General features: G+C 40.1%; 1 protein-coding gene across 1 annotated transcript in view; it reads right to left on the bottom strand.

The window, feature by feature from the left end:
- Window positions 1–12911, bottom strand: part of LOC129337855 (ubiquitin-conjugating enzyme E2 E2) — a 206228-nt gene extending 193317 nt beyond the window's left edge. The window contains exon 1 of the mRNA XM_054991811.1: window positions 12504–12911. The gene's annotated coding sequence lies outside the window, so the exon portion shown is untranslated. The remainder of the gene's footprint in view (window positions 1–12503) is intronic.
- Window positions 12912–13435: the final 524 nt, after the last annotated feature.

Here is a 13435-nt window from a genome sequence, read left to right on the forward strand (position 1 = left end):
AGGTGTGGAAACGATTAGCAGTGAATTACAAGGAACGCAGCAGAGAGTTAAAACAGTAGAAGACGCGATGGAGAATTTAATAGACACGCAACAAACAGAGATGAGGCTGGTGAAGGGGAGGATGTCAGTTGCAGAAACTAAACACATGGAGAAGCAGCTTCGTTTTCGTGGTCTGCCAGAAGTGGAAGGGAAGTCAGCGCAAGAACAGATGACTGAGGTGTTGGCTGATTACCTGGGGAAGGAGGAGGAGGAAATTGTGGCTATCCTAGATGTGGCGTATCGTGTGAACTCGAGAATTGCAACCCAGAGGAAACTACCAAGGGATGTGATTGTGCAGTTTACAACTAGAAATATGAAAGAGAGGATTGTGACCAAACAATTTCAAGATCCATTGGAGATTGATGGCAAGACGATTATTATAATGAAGGAACTGCCCAGATCAGTGTTATTGGACAGGAAAAAATATAGAGTGCTAATTCAGACTTTGAAGGACATGAATATCAGATACAGATGGGAGTTACCGGAAGGAGTGTCCTTTGAGTTTGGAGGGGCAAAAAAACGCATCAGATCTGAGCGGGAGATGGAGAGATTTATCAAGGACAATGAAAAAGACTTACCAACAAAACCATGAATATGGAGTGTAAAGTATTATCTTGGAATGTAAATGGACTAAACTCACCGAATAAGAGAAAAAATATTTTTCATTGGCTACTAAAACAAAAATGTGATATTGTTTGTTTGCAGGAGACCCACATTAGAAAACAGGATGTAAAATATTTAAAATCCGGAAAATTGGGCAAAGAATTTGTAGTGGCTTCCAACAAGAAAAAAAGAGGAGTGGTGTTGTATATAAAAGAGGAGCTGCAGCCAAAATTTGTTATGAGAGATATGGAAGCTAGATTTGTAGCAGTGGAATGTAATTGGAACTTAAAGAGAGTGTTGGTAGTCGGACTTTATGCACCTAACGGTGCAAAGGAAAGCTTCTTTGAGGACTTAAGGAAGCACCTAGACGATCTTGTATATGACCAGATAATTCTTGCTGGAGATTTCAATGGAGTGACAGATTTGGAATTAGACAAAAAGACTACAAAAGCACAAAAGAAAAGAGGACTATTGCCAAAGCTTTTTTTTGAGTTGATTCAACAAGAGACTCTCGAAGACGTATGGAGGAGAGAATATCCTAAAACCAAACAGTTTACTTTTTATTCTGCAAGGCATCTTACATTATCAAGAATTGATATGATCTGGGCCTCAAAGGACTTAGCGCTATGGACTAAGGAGGTAGAAATAATGCCGATGGTAGGCTCAGATCACAACCCAATTATGTGGAAATTTGGAAAAAGGAGAAAAAGGAAAGCCTGGAGAATAAATGAGGACCTGTTACAGGAAAGTGAGAATATGGAAACACTGAGAAGAGAGACTAAGTTTTTTATACAATACAACGTGAATAAAGAAGTACCAACCAGTAAAGTTTGGGATGCGTACAAGGCGGTTGTAAGGGGCATACTAATGGACTTAAATGGTAGAGCAAGGAAAAAGAAAGAGGAGAAAAGACAAGAGATTGAGGAGAAAATAAAGGCCAAAGAAGTACAGTTAAAAAAGAGACCAGGGAAAAAGAAAATACATCAGGAAATCAAAATTCTTCAAGAACAGTTAACAGCAATGAGTAACAAAGAATTGGAGTGGAACCTTAAAAGATTGAATCAAAAAGCTTTTGAGGGTGCTAATAAACCTGGGAAATATTTGGCATGGCAATTAAAGAAGAAAAGGGAAAAGAAAATAATAAATAAAATTTGTGAAGAAAACAAAACGTATTTGGAGCAGACTACCATTAGCAGAGCCTTTTATAAATTTTACGCTAAGCTGTATAATAAAAAAGAAGTAAACAAAGAATCAATAGCATCATATTTGGAGAAAACCAAACTTCCAGAGATCTCGGAAGCTTGGAGAAATAAGCTGAACAGTGAAGTAACTGATGAGGAAATAAATATGGCAATACAATCCGCAAATCTAGGAAAGGCACCAGGGCCAGATGGACTTACGGCTAAATTTTATAAGACAATGGCTAATGAACTGGCACCATTTCTAAAAGAGGTGATGAACGGAGTTTTTAGGGATCAAAGAATTCCAGACACTTGGAGCGAAGCGAATATATCATTGATCCCAAAAGAGGGCCAAGATCTGACTAGCGTGAAAAATTATAGGCCTATATCACTACTCAATAATGACTATAAAATTTTTGCGAAGATATTGGCGGAGAGATTGAAGGGGTGGCTCTCGGAAGTCATAGAGGAGGAACAAGCAGGCTTTTTGCCAGACAGACAAATAAGAGACAACTTAAGGACAGTGATCAATGCTATTGAATACTACGACAAGCGTTGTGACAAAGAGGTTGGTTTCTTCTTTGTAGACGCTGAAAAAGCGTTTGACAATTTAAACTGGGACTTTATGTTTGCCACTATGGAAAAGCTACAACTGGGAGAAAGATTCGTCAGAGCAATCAAGGAAATCTATAGAGACCAGACTGCAGCAATTGTAGTGAATGATGAATTGACCAAAAAATTGACGATTAGTAAAGGAACAAGACAAGGTTGCCCGTTATCTCCATTGTTGTTCATTTTAGTATTGGAGATTCTGATGATACAAATTCGACAAGATGAGGAAATACGAGGAATAAAAATAAAGGACTATTCATATAAGGTCAGAGCATTTGCAGACGACATAATGTTAATTGTAGAAGACCCACTGGAGAACATGCCAAAAGTGATAGACAAGATCAAGGAGTTTGGAGATTTGGCAGGTTTCTTCATTAACAAAAAGAAGTCAAAGATATTATGCAAAAACATGACTAAGCAGAAACAACAATTGTTAATGGAAACAACGGATTGTGAAGTAACTAGTAAGGTGAAATACTTGGGAGTTGAGCTGACTGCAAAAAATATAGATTTGTTCAAGAATAATTATGAAAAATTATGGACTCAGATAGAGAGAGACTTGATCAAATGGAATAGATTGAACCTGTCATGGTTGGGCAGGATTGCAGCAGTTAAGATGAATGTGTTACCAAGAGTAATGTTTTTGTTACAGACAATACCAATCATCAGAGACTCTAAACAATTTGAAAAATGGCAGAGGAAAATATCAGATTTTGTTTGGGCAGGCAAGAAGCCTCGAGTGAAAGTAAAAGTATTACAAGATGCAAAGGAGAGAGGCGGAATGCAACTGCCCAATCTGAGACTTTACCATGATGCAATCTGCCTAGTTTGGCTAAAAGAGTGGATGACATTAAAGAATAAGAAACTATTAGCCCTAGAGGGATATAAAAAAATTTTTGGATGGCACGCATACCTATGGCATGACAAAGTAAAGGTCAACTCGATGTTCCTGCATCATTTTGTAAGGAGAAGTCTATTTACAATCTGGAAGAAGTATAGAACTTACCTACAAGAAGGAACCCCCTTGTGGGTGGTTCCATATGAGGTGATAGATCCGAGAGCTGTGGATAATGAACAACAATGTTTAACGTACAAAGAAATAACTAAGATTGAAGTATCTAAACTTAGAATAAAGACGCAAGAGGAACTATCACCTAACTATGATTGGTTTCAGTATAGACAGATTAGAGACTTATACAACTCAGACTTTGCAAAAGGGGGCATACGAACAGATAACTCGGAACTAGAGCAGACCCTTCTTAAAGAAGACAAGAAAAGAATATCCAAGGTATACCAAGTATTGCTGAAATGGTATACTGAGGATGAGATAGTTAAAACACAGATGGTGAAATGGGCTATAAATTTCAATAAAGAAATAACAATGGAGGCATGGGAATACTTGTGGAAAACTACAATGAAGACAACGACATGTATCAATATTAAAGAGAACATTTTCAAAATGATCTATCGTTGGTACATGACACCAAAGAAGATTGCGCTAGGGAATTTGAATACTTCTAATAAATGCTGGAAATGTAAGAAACATGAGGGCTCCCTCTATCATATGTGGTGGTCGTGTGAGGTAGCTAGGCAGTTCTGGGGGGAAATAATAAGAGAAATGAGTGAAATTTTACAGTTTCAAATAAATAAGAACCCAGAACTCCTGCTGCTAAACTTGGGAATGGAGGGAATTCCAGCCCATCATAGGACGTTGATTTTTTATATGACTGCAGCAGCTAGACTTTTGTATGCGCAGAAATGGAAAGTACAAGAAGTACCAACTATTGAAGATTGGATCTACAAATTGCTGTATATGGCTGAAATGGACAAGATGACAAGAAAACTGAGAGATCTGGACTCAGGGCAGTTCAACACAGACTGGGAGAAGCTGAAACAATACCTGGAGAAGAAATGGGAGGTGGGAGGAAAACTGTGGCAGTTTGAGAACTACTGAAATATAATAAAAGTATAAAAGAGAGGGGTGACTTTACCGGGGGAGGAAGAGAAATGTGAATTTATAAGCAGTTAGATTAATTGATTGAGATATATATAGATATGTATAGGTCAACTGATAGAGAATAATTAATGATAAGGTTTAAACATGAGGATTGACTAACTAACAATATTTTCTTTCTTTGACAAGATTTATATGCACCAAACTGAATGTATAGAAGAGTTAAATTGATTGAGTATCTGAGGAGTTATATAGAATTACCATAAAAAGTTGAAATGAGTAATATATAGAGAACAAATCAAATTGTTTGATTTAAATGTGGGAAATTTTTATGGTTTATGATATATAGGTTTATATAGAACTATTCAAAACTGGAAAATGGGATAAATTGTTTATCTAAAGACGTATAGTTTGGGTGTATAATAATTAAAGGAGTTAATGATGCACTGCTTAATATAATGGAGAATGTATATCTGTTTTAGACAGAGGAATTTAATAGAAGTAAGGGAAAAGGGACAGAGGGTGGGAAAGCTGTTGGAAGTCAACAAAAGGGGGGGAAAGGGAGGGGGTTAGAAACGGAAAATTAGGGGAAAATTGATTGTAATGTAAAAATAAAAATGTTCTAACCCAATAAAAATTTTTCAAAAAAAAAAAGAAAACAGTTGGTTCTGATGTAACAACAAAGTGTCTGTAGTACCTTAAAGACTAACCAATTTACCATGGCAAAAACTATGACTACTGTTTACTTAGAAGCAGGTACACTGAGATTAACATTTTCTAGCAAGCATATTTAGGATTGCAGTCTCAGTTGGACAGGGTTGTCCACACACCCTCTTCATAGAAAATGCCATGATGAGGATTTCTTCATAGTTCCACATCACAATCCAACACTAAACTGGATGCACTTACACCGAATGGCATTAAGCACTTAGTGCTGAATTGTGGTCTTAATCTATGAATCTGTCGTCTTGGACAAAATATTGTCTGAAGTGTGCAGCCACAGACTTTCAGATAATGTACTAGTTCTGAAAGATTATAGTTGCAATTCCTTCGAAATCTTTCATGAGTAAGTGTTAACTCTTGGCAGGGAGGCTCATATATTGAGAGGGAGAGAGTCCTGAACTATATGGGAATCAAGCCATTTGCAACTTGCCACCTTGATTTTGGCACAGAAGTAACTAGAAAGCACTGGAGTGCTTATTCGTGAAATATGCTCTCTATTCACAACCACAAGCTACAACTTGGCTGCTGCATTTTAGATAGGCAGAAGTTGAAAAGTTATCTTAAGAAAGAACACATTTCATTAGTCAATTTGGAAAGTTACTCGAAGAAGACTAATTGACTAGCAGAAGATTAATTTTAGGTGAACTATCCGGTAAAGAGTTAACACTAATTGGGAAGTATTAACATGTAGCTGGAGGGCAACTAACAGTGAAATCCTAAGCAGAGTTACTCCAGTCTAAGCCCATTGACTTCAATGGGTTTAGACTGGAGTAACCCTGCTTAGGATTTCGTTGTAACTCACATAAACAAGTTTCTATTTTGAGATCATTTTTCTCAAGGTAACAGCTGAAGTCACTATCCCTCTCATCAGCAAAAATAATAGATAGTCATATTGCAAGACCACTTCATGGGATACGAACAATCATAGCAAAGTCCGCAATCATAAACATTTAATAGGGAACACTGAATTCAGTGGGTCATAGTTCTAGTTCAGAGCTCATCTGAAGGGCTTTCTGTAGTACACAGGAGGATGGTAAGCATTTGTATTTTCTGTCCCTATTATATCCATACATTTGTTTCCAGCTGAGTGTCTTAGGGCTGCACAAACTACAGGTGCAGAGGCTACATTTCTGGGGAACGTGGTGTGGGTGTACAAAAAACCTCCTGGCACATGGTTCTGTCCTTTTTTTTTCAAAAAAAAAGTTGCATGCTTCCAGTTGTGCAAAGGAAGCAGGATCTACTGCCAGAAGCTGGGGATATTAAAGTAATCAGTGAGGCTAGAACGCCCACCTGCATTTACTCACAGTTGAGAGAATGAGAGCACAAAGATCTCTACACTGATATATGCTATTGTAACACCCTTGTTCAAAATAAAAATCCTCCGAACCCTTCTGAAGTATACGACCCTTCAGTTTTCTGGCCTAAGTGGTAGAACAGGTATGATTTGGCGGGTTCTAAATATAAAGCTTTTGTAGCTTTATATTTCTGGCTTTATATTGAAGACTGCAGGTTTCAGGACATCTTTATTAACTGCTCTGAGGCCCACGTTGGAGAATGGGGAACTAAAATCCTCTGAACCATGTATGTTTGCTACAGCAGACACAAAATTTGTTGGCACCTTTACTCCTAACAAGTTTAGTATATTTATTTATTTTACTTCATTTATATCCCACCTTTCTCCCCCATGGGAACCCAAAGTGGCTTACATCATTCTTCTCTCCTCCATTTTCCCTCCACAACAACCCTGCCAGGTTGATTAGGTTAAGAATATGTGACTGGCCCAAGGTTATCCAGCAAGCTTTCATGACAGAGTATAGTATAACCTACTGTGGTTCAAGCCCACTTCTTCAGTACAAATACTGTGAGCACAGAGAAGCCAACGTTAAAAGTTCAAAGCAAAAATCAGCAGTAGGTTTATTGCATTGACTGGGGAACTCAAATAAATGCCAGATCTAATTAGAAAGCATATGACTGACTACTGACATAAGCAAACATTGAAATAGACACTTATAGAGGAATAACTGCTTTCTGCAGTGAGCTAGCCACTCTCAGCTGGGTACAGTTTCATAGTGTTAACAGGATGATGAATTTTACCTCAATGGGATCACTCTAGAGCCTTCCTTAGAACTTTAATGACTTTAATGTCTGCTGCAGAACACCCTGTGAGACTGAAATGCTCCCCCATTATTTCTGAGCATTATTATTTTTAATGCCCTATTTTAAATTCATCATTAGTGGTGTCTAGTTTGGAGCAGGTCACACCCATTCTGATTGTACCTTTCATTCACTTGATTGAATTTTGCATTCCTTTGTGCAATGCATAGTAATTTGACATTTCTACTGCAGGCATTTGCATCGCCTGGCCTTTGGCCTCACTTCATTGAATTTTTCTTTTATCTTCTCTGTACTTACCTTGTCCACTTAGCTGACAATTTCATGCATCTGATGAACTCAGTTCTGGCCCTTTGTTATTTTCTTCATCAGGTAATGACCTAGCTATTTCAGAATATCACTACATGCATGCAGAAAATCAAATAGAGTATGCCAGGCCAAACATTTTGGGACAACCTGACAGTAGTCATAGTAGGCCTGAAATTCTGTTAACTATGCTAAACACATGTAATTTGATCTGAGGACAAGACTAGGTACATATTCTCAAAGTGATTCATATGATGGACAGCACACTGCCCTCTCACCTCTACCTTATTCAGCAGTCTCAGTTATACAAACCAGATTGACATTTTTCTTCTCAATCATATAATCAATTATAGTTGTTCTCAGAATACCAATTGGTATGTCAAAGAACAGATGAAGGTTTCGAAAGCTGGTTATGTGGTTCCCTGGATTAGAGGCTTCAGAAAGCAACTAGAAGAACTGCTGCAAACATTTTTCTATAGTAATTTGTTTTCCACCCAATTTTGCTTCTCTTAAAGCAGATAACACCTCCTTTTTACCAGATTCACTCAACATGTCCAAGACCTCTTAGTATTCATTTATTTTAATATCACTCACTCAATCAAAATCAGCATTCTCATCAGGAGAGTAGACTTTGCCACTATCCATCTCACAGATACTAACAACAATGACAAATTGATTTAAACTATCCCCTATCTGTCTTCTCATTAAGAAGCCAGCTAATAGACTTCCAATAATATTCACCATAAATCCAGCAAAAGGCCAACAGCAATTACAACCAATAAAGCTACTGTTATTCCCTAAAAGCACCCATAAGAAGACTCCCCTTCAGCGAGGCTGGTTCAACAGTGACCAGTCAGCACCATATCTGGCGATGTTCTCAGGGCTTCAAAGCAAGACATGGATAGTCCAAGGCATTGAAAGTTAAAGGCACCCAATTAATACTGGCTGTATCACCAGACTGATTCCTTCAAAGCCAAGATGGTCCAATTAATGGTTACAGCCTTTGTTCCCAAAGATGGGATGTGTGATAGATTCTGCAGTCTCTCAGCCCTACCCCTGCTGCTGAGTGGCCCTGTCTTACAAGTGAATTTGCTTAGGGCGGATGAAGATGAAGACAATAAAAGCAACCATTCATTTCAACCATTTGTTAAAAAACTATATGAAACAACACTAACATGTTTCAAAATGACAAATTAGTTGTGCTTACACAATATGATTGACTAATAATTTAGATTCTTTTTAATGAAGTTATGAAAATATCAAAAGAGTAAGGATATATTATAATACAGTATTATAATATTCCAGCTCTGCTTCAGAAATCTGTTGGACAAGTAATTGATTATTCAGTAACACATTATGAAAGAGAAGAATGAACATAACATGCACATTGTTTGGAGTACCAAAACAATCAGTAGCACTTTTAGGGAATTCCAAGCACATGTTCACTCTAACGATTGTGCTATAAATATTACTGCTGTTGAAAAACAACTGTATTTTGTTTCAGAAGTTCAGGTTACCATTCATCAGATAAATGCATAACAGCAGTAGTCCATAACATATCATTACTTTAACAAGTAATACCAGCTTTTATAACTGAAAATAAATATTTTAATCTGCCATTAGATGTATGGTTATAGTTTTCATCTCTCTAAACAAACAAGAAAAAATGTTTCATGCCATATCCTATGAACATTTATACTAAAAGTCAAGTTGTATTTCATCTGAAGAGATCTGAAGATAAATATAACCAGGATTTTAAAAAATAGCCTGTGAAGTCTAAGCTTTAAAACATGTGGTCAAAATAAGAAAAAACCAACAAAGCAACCATCTATAAATCAACAGGGGAGAATGACACTGTAGGAAAATATTTTATTGTCGTTAATAATGCCACACACAACCAAGTAGCCTCAAGGTTATGTCACAGTACAACAAACATTTTTTTAAAAAAGACAAGGCTTAAATCTCTTTTCTATTAAATTACTTCTCAACCAGAGAAAGGCTTTTAGACATCTGCTAAAAGAAACAGATAGGGATGCGCAAGGGTCAAGGAGGTTAAAGTCTTTCCAAGAACACAAGATAATGAAGCAGAAACATTGGAATGAAACTATCTGGCTCTCTATGAATTTTAAATAAAAATCTCCAGAATAACCATGAGATACCACCTCTCTTTCTCTCCCCTCTCCCCCCTCCCCTTTAAAAACTCAATGCAAAACTTAGCAACAAGGACTTGGATGGGAAAGAGACATAGTGATGATGTCTTTCTCAAGCACCCTTTAATTTCCTATAAGCAAAGATTAATTGAATTTTTCTGCCGGGTACACAAAAAGCAGCAGAAAGCACTACCCTCACTTCATCTTCATTAGAAACCATACAGCACAGAAGGGTCAAAACATTATGGGAAAGTGGGGTGGGGGGGATCCTGGAGTCTGGTTTATAACCAACCAGGCCAAGGTTTGTGAAGAGGTGGGGGGAAAGAGTGAAGCAGCTGTTCCAGACTGATACCAACACGCACACGAATAGACACACACAACGAGCTTATTTTCCTGCTGCCTGGAGGGGGAGGGGGAGAAACATGTCACAGACATAATTATGCAGTACTGGAAATGGCAAGAGGGTGAAATGGACACTTTTAAAACATGACATGTTCTATTTATTGGACATTTCCTTGGAAAGGCATGAGAAGAGAGAAAATGAGGGTATGAAAACAAAAATGAAAACTAGTGAGAGAAATGGAAAATGGGGTAGAGTTGAGAACTGAGGATGGAAAGAAGAAACTGGAACAGGAATGGTTCAGGCATTGGTTGGGGATACAGAATGAAGATATTTCAGAAGGGGAAGAGTGAGGATAGGGAGGCTGGATATTGTCCCATCGTAAGGTGCTCTTCATACAGAAAAGTTAGTACTAACACCACCAGTGCCTTGAGTTTGTTCTGTCCCTCAGACTAATCCTCAATGTGAAGACAAGAAGGAAAGATCCTCTTCCTCCATTTGAGAACACAACCACGATGTTCTCTCTCTCAAGAGTGACAGGTACTTCATTTCTCAACAAGTTCTTTACTAATTACCTGGAAGGGGGTGGGGGTGGGGGAATTTGCAACAAGCATATGGAGATAGGAACGATTAAGGAGCTTTAACTACCATTTGACAGGGTTAGAATTCCCAGCCCTCAGTAAATCAGCAACTCCCTCAGTATGTTCCCCATGAAAGAGAATGCAATGAACAATACAGAAGGGATATACACGTTAGCAACAAAAACAAAGACAAGCAAATAAACAGGAAGAATAATAGGGCAAGACAAAAAGCTTAAGTGCATGTTGGAGTCCTTGTTTTAGAAGACGGAGAAATATAGTTCACATGCTGGATGGTCATAGTAGGGTACTGTGAAGAAACCTCTAGTGATGATGAAAGCAAAGTGCACAGGGAGCACAGCAAACAATTGAAGAGTATAAATGGCCAAGTTGATTTTGGATTTAGTGACTGTGGCTTCTCTACAAATAGGCCTATCAAAAGTGGCATAAAATAAGAAGTTGGGAGCCAAGAACTCGACCGTGTATGTCTTTCATGCCGCCAACTGCATTCACTGTGGGCAATGAAAAATACATTATGTGTCCACTTTCCCACATGGGCATACTAGTTAAATCCCACTTGGCAAAACAGACAGCTATCCATCACATGTAATGACAAACATAGTTTGCCACATATAAGAAACATACAGTTTCTTACAGAGAAGTGATACCTGTGTAGAAAGTTAGTTGTGTGTGAACCAATCCTAAGCATAGTTAACATAATAAGTGTCTGTGCTTGAAGAGATGGAATCGCTGTAGAGATTATATGCTATACTGGAAAAATGGTAAGCATGACTAAATTTGAAAACAGTGGAATTTCATTAATAAAGTGCTTTGGACGGTTAGTACAAGTCAACAACAGGGACAATAAAGTGTAAAACAGATTCCCCCCTCCCATTCTCTATTGTGTTAAGAGTCTGATGGGCTATGGGCAACAGCAAGACCAAAACAGAAGATTGGGAATATAGAAAAAAAAATCATTGTGAAAAAACAATGTCCATAAGGGATTCCTATTGTAGAGTGTAAGGGTCTATGATGCTGGATCTATAGAAAAGATTAATTAGCAGAGGTCACAAATAGATCATTACAGACAGCAGAATTTAGAGATAAGGAGGAAAGTTAGAGATGTGGCAGAGATTACTCAAAAGGAGTGGTATCTGCTAATCGATCGTAACAGCATATGCCATAACAGCATCTTTGATATGGTGGAAGGCTCATCCTCAAAGGCTGGGAGAAACATGAAGGATCATTTGACTTAAAAGTGTCTGTCCAAGAAACAAACTATTTGATACAGCTATCTCACACAGATATATCCAAAATCAAGCCTTGTAGTCCATCATCCTACGGCAACTCACACACCTGTTTCCTGACAGTCACTGATGCAGATCAGAACCCACACTTTAATATGCACAGAAAGATAAGGGGGCGGGCACTTTCCCCCTTCCTTGACCATGACTACGACAGGGGGACGAAAAGGCATTACAGGTTAACTAAAGCAGAAAGAGATCTAGAGTATTGCAGGTGGCTAGAGGAATGGCCCTATGGTACAGAAGAATTGATGATGTCTATAGGGGAGAGTAAGGGGAGGGGGGGAAGCTGCATGTAGTGTTGGGGGCAGTAAAATGCACTGACATAAGGCTGGCTGCAGAGAAGGGGGGATATTTAGCCATTGTTAAAACACAGGGATGGGAATGTTAAAAAGAGAGAGCTATGTGATAATGGGCAGTGTGGTTAAAAATACTCGAGGAGTTGAGGAGATGGTGCCAAAGACTACAGAGGCGGGGGGCGGATTTCTGCTTCATGGGTAATGAGGGGGGGGGGGTGAGATTAGGACTGCTTGCTATGAGAAGAGGGCAGAGCAGCTATAGTGGGGGGGTGGGGGGTGTAAGACGAGAGAAGAGCTTTTACCTGTGGGAGGAAAGGCGGGCGCGGGTCTCTGGCTCTCCAGCTTCAGCAGGCTGCGTGTTAATCCGTATCGAGGACGGGGCGGCGAGGGGGGAGCCCAGCGGGGGGGTGAGGGGGTGGGGAGTTCCTCTTCCCGGCCGATCACCGAGACATGCGCGCCCGCCGCTCTTCCACCCTCCCTCGGCAGTGACTTCTCCAGCTGCTGCAGCTTCCCCCGCCGTCGTCGCCGTGTTCTTCTTCGCCGCCGCCTGAAGAAAAGTAAACCCGCCGCGCGGCTCGCGCGCTCCCGTCTCAGGCAATTAAGCCAGGAGTTCGGGGCTTGAAGGGGGGGAGGGGAAAAGGAGGCGGCGGCGGCGCGCTCCGGCTCACTGGCTTTGCAGAATGACGGGGAAGGAGGGAGAGAGGAAAAGTCACTGAGGAGCCAGCGCGCGCGCGCACGCACACACACAGCTCCGGCAGGCGCGCGGCCGCCGGAAAGTGAAGGCCCCGGACGCGCGGGCACGCTCGGCCGAGGCGGGAGGGGCAAGGGTAAAAATGCGAGTTGAAGGGAACGGGAGGCTGAGGGAGGGCGGTTGGCTCGGCTCAGAGGAGGGGGACGTGGGGAGAGACGAGCTGAAGAAAGCCTGGATTTCGTGAGGGGCGGTTGCGTTGGGCGGCGATGGTTGAGAAGTCTTGGGAGGGGGTTGCCTAAGAAGGTATAGGGAATTGAAAAGGTCGGAGAGCCCAGGCGGCCCGGCTAACTTCTCTGACTCGGTCGGCTGGCTCTTTCTGACAAGGGTAGTGTTACCGTCTGGATGTGTAAGTGGGAAAGGAAGGGTTCTCTTAAGACTAGCAATCTCCAGGTGGGACCTGGAGATCTCCCGGCTTTTCAGCTGTTCTCCAGACTAAAAGTGTCAGTTTCCCTGGAGGGAATGGCTGTTTGGAGTGTGGCATTA

The sequence above is a fragment of the Eublepharis macularius genome, chromosome 11, assembly GCF_028583425.1.
Source record: "Eublepharis macularius isolate TG4126 chromosome 11, MPM_Emac_v1.0, whole genome shotgun sequence".
NCBI lineage: Eukaryota > Metazoa > Chordata > Lepidosauria > Squamata > Eublepharidae > Eublepharis > Eublepharis macularius.